General features: G+C 43.7%; 1 long non-coding RNA gene across 4 annotated transcripts in view; it reads left to right on the forward strand.

Moving 5' to 3' along the window:
• The window catches only part of LOC143693651 (uncharacterized), a 435266-nt gene extending 430168 nt beyond the window's left edge, over positions 1–5098 (forward strand). For all 4 annotated transcript variants that reach the window (XR_013181588.1, XR_013181591.1, XR_013181587.1 and 1 more), the window contains one exon: positions 64–5098. This is a non-coding gene — a long non-coding RNA (uncharacterized LOC143693651). The remainder of the gene's footprint in view (positions 1–63) is intronic.
• The last annotated feature ends 1211 nt before the right edge of the window (positions 5099–6309 follow it).

Here is a 6309-nt window from a genome sequence, read left to right on the forward strand (position 1 = left end):
TTCTTTTAACCCAGCATCACCACATTCTTTCTAAATTATCTTCTCTGTGTCTTTTGTTCCTAGGCCTTGTCTTCCTGCCCCATTTTGCAGCAGTCCTGTGTGTGGGAGAAGTACAGCTGTGGGAAGCCTGATGAAAAGAGGTGGTTGAACAACTGGCCTTAAGCTTTGTCACCTTGTTTTGGTGCTTGCAAAAAAACCCAAAACAAAACAAAGCAAAACCAACCACACATACAAAAAAAAAAGACAAAAAAATCCAAGCCAAAGATAGTTTATGTACAGCTCAGGAAGCTCTCAGCAATGAGTGTCTGTGATTTAATAACACACCTACCCAAAATGACACTTCTTCTACTACTCACTGAGAAAATGAAGGCAGAGCAGCACACAAGGCACTGCTATTGCAGCAACAAGCAGCTAAACTACCAGGTATTTATTTTTCAATGTACACAATTATTGGGGGAGAATAAAAATTATTCTTTGACACTCTGACAGAGCTGTAAAAAGCCCTGTGCTTCCCCTACTCCCATGGTCCTGACAAGAAACACCTCACAAATTCTAATAAATAGAGAAAAGAAATAAATAAACTACACAGCATCAGGTTTCAAATAGCTTCCTGAATCAGAAAGTGCTGCTAGTCCATCTTCCTTATTTCCACACTCTGTAATGGTGGCTCTCCAAAAGTCAAAGTGAGATGGATACTACAAGGATCACAGACACTACACTGGGAAACCAAGTATCAGTGGGTACATCCAGATTTATGGTAGGTGATGGCAGTAAAGTGAAAGTAAAACTGTTTGCACAGTCTGTATTGTTGGCCATTACTGTGTATTTGCCCTTTTTTCTTGCTTAGCTGCAGCTGGAAGAATGGAAAATTGTACCTTCTCTACAGTACTAGAAGACACTTTGTGATCGTAAGGTCAATCAGACTGGTTTAGCTGCTTGAGGTATTTATGGCACCATCACTCAGTGTCTTTAAGGAAAGGTTAGATACATTTATGGGAAAGGTATTTTGCAGAAGCTTTCCTGCTTCATAGAGGTCTTGGACAAAATGACCCAGGAGGCCCCTTCCAAGTCTATCAAATGTGGTTCCCTGATTGATGCTGTTTCCCCCCAAAGTCTTTTCAAAACACAAAGCACTGTTATAAAATTTAATATGATACACTATATAACTTTAACACAATGCCATTTTCTTATAGGAAATGGTTAGCTGGTAGCACAGGAGCCTCGTGCAAGAGGAAAAAAAGGTAGAAAAAAGAAATTGCAGTGCAGTTTCTCTGCTGAGGGATATCGACTGTAACATTTACTCTGTGTCTGAGCATGGACTCTCAGCTGTGCAAGGGGACACCAAGCCAGGGAAGGGTATAAGGAACCCAGGCTTATTTATTTCTCCAGAAAAGCCTGACAAGGCCTGAGGTAATTTTCTATGCTGTGCAATAATCATTCCCTCAATGTTGGGGAGCAAATGGACACCCAGGTCTCTTTGTAAATCACTGCTTGGTGCTGTAGCAGCTGGGCTGAGGCAGAGCTGCCTGGGGAGCAGGAGAGTCCCAGCCCTGCTGCACAGGCACAGGGCCAGAGCTCAGGTGTGTCCTGCACCAGGGAGGACACCCCACAAGGAGAAGAGCTGAGTGCTGTAACTCAGCACTCTGTGCCATGGCTCTGGCCTGGCCTGCTCCCACCCCTGCTGCACCATGGAGCAGGGGGAGTGAATCCCTGAAAACTGCGAGTGCCAAAAACTGCGCTTCTAAAAAAGGGCAGCAGCACCCCTGGTAACGTGTTTGTCTGCTGAGTAAAGACTCAGCAAGAGAGCTTGGGCCACATTTCCCCTGTCTGAATACAAGATTGTTTGTCAGGCAGAATGCTCTCCAGGTCTTCTATGTTTCCACCAAACCATTCAGTAAAACAATAATATTCTTCTCCCTACTATGCTTCCTTTTTTTTTTCTTCTAATTTTCTGAATGTTTCCTAAATTGACTTTTTTTTTCCTTTGAAACCATTAACATATTTAAAAATTAAAGTCATGTGATGATTTTTAAAAAAACAACAAGAAAAATCCAACCAGATTCTCTGGGCCATCTGGTTGAAATGCTCTGGTCAGCCTCCACTGCTCTGTAGTAAGTTTTAATTTTAGATTTTCACAGGGGAGAAAAAAACGAAAGAAAAAAATACCCAGAATTTTATTGAATTGGAGTTTACTCTCAAAATAATTTTATACTAACCTTTTTGTTTTCACTCCAACTGATTTAGTTAAATGCCAAACTCTTCTTCCAAAAAATCAGCTCCCAGCCCCCATCTTCTTGGGATAGCCCTGACAGGAAATAACAACATCCATACACAGACACTCTGAAGCCTTTTGAAGTCTCACAAATGTGAGCTGTTCCCTTTTGCAGAGCAGGCTGGGATTAACTCTTTTATTAACCTTATAACCTCATCCATGAGAAAGAAAAATAGCCAATCCCTTTTGTTTTATTTCTTTTAAAATCTGGATGCGTGCTGCCTTCTCTACCCAAACATTTGTGAGCTCACCCTACAGACAGGAGTAAAAGAGCCCATGGAAAGCCCCCTCTCCCTGAGGAGCTCCCCAAAGCCCCCCTTGGGCCCTCCCATTATGTTGCACTCAGTGTCAAATTTTGTGTTTTCACTGGAAAATATTTTCATTTCACAGGAGGGTTGTGTCTCTCTGTATTGGTGGGAGCAAATAACAACCTTTTGGTCCCTTTCAACACATTGCATCAATGTATTTTCCTGATTCCCATGTCAAAAAAAGCATCTTTTAGCAGAATGAAAAATCTGACCTGGGTGTAATCCTGACAGGGCTCCAATTGCTCATCCTTAGTTTCATCCCTGCACTGCAGCGCAGAGAAAGAGGCTCACATTGGAATAGCTCTTCTCACCAGTGTCAAAATGGTAAAAATTTGCTCAGAGAGTGACATGAGCAGGAATTTCAAAGGCAGGAAAATTTATCTCCTGCTCTTTGTCTTACACTATGGTGCACTGTGGTGGTTGGAAGATTTAACTTCCAAGCATCCCATCTATATAAATCCTAGTGGAAAACAACTCCCCAGCTTCTTTTTTTTTTTTTGGTGTTGAGCTCAGCAGCTGGAATCTGCCAGGGAATGATAGCCAAGATAAGGATGGAGAAAAACTTTCCTGTAGCCTTCAGGTGTTGGTCAAGGGTCAGGATTAGGGAACAGCCAAAGCCAAACAGAGCTCTGTGTGTCACACAGGGTCACAGCTCTTTAGTTTGGGGTTTGGGCCAGTCCTGCCTCTGCCCTGCTCAGCTCAGCCCATTAACTGCTCTGGTGATACAGCCCCTCCTGGGCTTTCTGCTTTTCAAAGGTCTACACTCAGTTTAAATCTCAATCAAAAGCTCCACTTTAGCTTTTAGGAGGCCAAGACACTTAAAAATCTCCGATGGGAAGGGCAAGTGAGGAAGGCAGAGTATCTCTCCCTTGCAAAGGCATTCAGATGCCACCTGGATGAGGAGTTTCCAGCTGCTTTGCTGGATAAACAGACACAGCACAGTTCTAATGTGCAGGGGTGCCCTTCACACCAACAGGCAGAGAAAAGAGGCAATGGGAAGAGTAAGAGGCACCACAATAAAAAAAGGCAGGAGATCCAAGTGAAATTTTACCCTCTTTGATTTTTGAAAATGGGAAAACCCATTCGGGATCAGGGATTTCCAGACTGGGCTGTATGCACCATTAATTGTTCCATGAAGCAGAGCTGGTCTGCTATTGTTGCATCCTCCAAAAACAGCTGTTACTATGAGCTCTGTGGGACTCAGGAACTCCATTTCCCAGTTTTCACTTAGTACTTCAGTGATCATATATAAATAATAGTAATGATAATCATAACAATACCTGGCTTGCCATTACGTTGTACTCAGTCTTTGTGATGCTCTCTCATGATAAAATCTGGGTATTAAACACTTTAACTGAAACTCTTAATAAAACAGAGATATTTTTACTTGTGCTGTTATATTCACATTGTGATCACAAAGCACTTTACAGAATCCAATGGAAGTAGCCAGTCTGATTCTTCTATAGAGGATTTTGTGCATCTCAGCAGTGTGTAGCAAAGCTGTACAGACAAGTAACTGTCAAACATACCATGTTTTGGGGTTTGTCCTGGCTGAGCAGCATCCAAAAGCTTGGGGTTTGTCCTTCAGATTGGCATCAAAGTCTGTAAAGCCACCACAAATTACATGACAAGAGGGACTGGATGATCTCACTGACTAGACAAGAACAGGCTGTGGTGTTTCATTATCAAGGTCCCTGGGTCAGAAAGGAAAAAGAAAAAAGGTTATAATTTTCCAGGTTTAGGAAAAAAGCCATGGAAGTCTTGGAGCTGAGTACTGAGCAGACTCCCTGGGGTCACTGCAAGGGGACAAGGCAAATGCTCATGGTAAATGGTGCCCTCTGAGCTCTGAGAGGGTCTCCAGCTTTGGGCCCTGTACCAGGTACTTCTGGAGCTGTGAGACAGTGAGGGGCTTTGTTCCCTCCTGTATAATTGATAAATTACCATTGTTAGCACTAAACAATACAACTGAGCACAGAATGGAAACATGCTAATGCTTTATCCAGCTCCAGCAATTCTGCTCATGTGCTCACACTGTTCTTAAATGTGCTAGGTATTTGTTTGATGAAACAGTAAGTTTTAGAAAAGAGAAAAATAAGAACTTCAAAGATAATAAAAACCTTGACTACATACTTTACCACAGGCAGCTGTGAATAAGCTTCAGTGCTCTTTATTTTTAACATTCCAGATATGTAATTTAATGCAGGTCTAATGACAGTCTCGAACATACTGCTTTAATCGAAATTGTTCAAGCTCTGTTCTGTGACAAGGGCTCACAAGATACCAGCAGGGTTGTCCATTTTCCCCACTTCTGTAGGGAAAAGAAAAGGGAGGGGAGGGGGACACTCTTGAACTTATGTTGCTATTGATGTGTAATATACAATAAAAAAACAGTTAAATTTCAATTACCCACAGGTAATTATAATTTTATTGTTTGACTGTACTATGGGGAATTTTGTAATTCCCCAGACTAATAATTTTCTATAATTTTACAGGTTGTCAAATAAACTATTAAAGATTATCTTTGAAAAGGATTCTGCAATTGTAAGGACATATCATACTGTTCCTGTACATTATTAGTAATTAGAGATCCCTGGATAGTGAAATATCCACACTATATGCTAGCTGCTGGATACCATATTTTCTCACAGCCTCCTGTAATCTTGAACCAAAGCTTTCAAACTTCTCAGCCATTGTAGCCTAAGTCACGTCCAAACTTTTATTAATATTCACTGAGCACTCATTAAGCAATTCTGGTGTGTTCCATCCATTAAACCTGTGCTTCCTGACAGGGAAAAGCAAAAGCTTCCAGGTCCATCCCAGAGCACTGGACACAAACACAAAAGAGCTCATTCTGAACTCTGTCCCCTGAAGAGGAGATGAGGAAGAAGCAATGTTTGTACCAGCACAGAAGATGTGCATCTGCCCTGACAGTGCCTTCTGACAATGATGTGGCTTGCACAACAAGATGGAGTTGTGCTTCCTGGTTTTATCCTAAAAACATGCATAGATGCAGATATGCTGGGGATCAGCATCACATGTCCACAAGGAGGGGAATGGCAGGGGCAAGGTCTCCAGCCCACCAGATGCAAATGAACTTGGGGTATTCCCTCATGCTCATGAGATTTACTGGGGTGTTGGTGAGGAACTCCCCAGCCCAGTAGATACCAACATCTGCACAGCTGAGCAGGCAGCAGCAACTTCTCCCAGGCACTGTGGGAGAAGCCAGAGGCCACTAGAGCAGCATGTGCTGGGTGACAGCATCCCTTACCTGTACAGGGCTTGCTGAGATCCTGCCAGCCTTGCAGGGCTGCAGTGCTGAGGAGGAGCAAGGAGGGATGAGCTGAGAGGAAGAGCAGCCCCTGAAGCGTTGCAGGAGCAGCTGGCACAGCCTGGGAGGGCAGCGAGCTGGGGTTCAGCAGCTGAGAGATGGCTGAGCTCTCGCCTGCAGAGCCATCAAAGGCACCATTCTTAGCTGGCAGCATTGTTTATTGCAGCTGCCCCAGGAGATCATCATTATTTGTTTTATCAGCCTCTCCGATGGCTGTGTGGTGAGGGCTCTGTGCAGGGGGAACTTCACTGCCTTAAGAGAAATCTTAGGACATGGGGACTTGCAGGCCTGGGGGCCAGGGTTTGCACAGCCCCAGCCTGTGGGGACTCCAAGCAGGAGCAGCTTCTCAGGGCTCTGGACCCATCTGCAGGGGGGTTTGCCCTGTTCCTGGTGCCAGGACG

Source organism: Agelaius phoeniceus, chromosome 3, assembly GCF_051311805.1.
Source record: "Agelaius phoeniceus isolate bAgePho1 chromosome 3, bAgePho1.hap1, whole genome shotgun sequence".
NCBI classification, from domain to species: Eukaryota; Metazoa; Chordata; class Aves; order Passeriformes; family Icteridae; genus Agelaius; species Agelaius phoeniceus.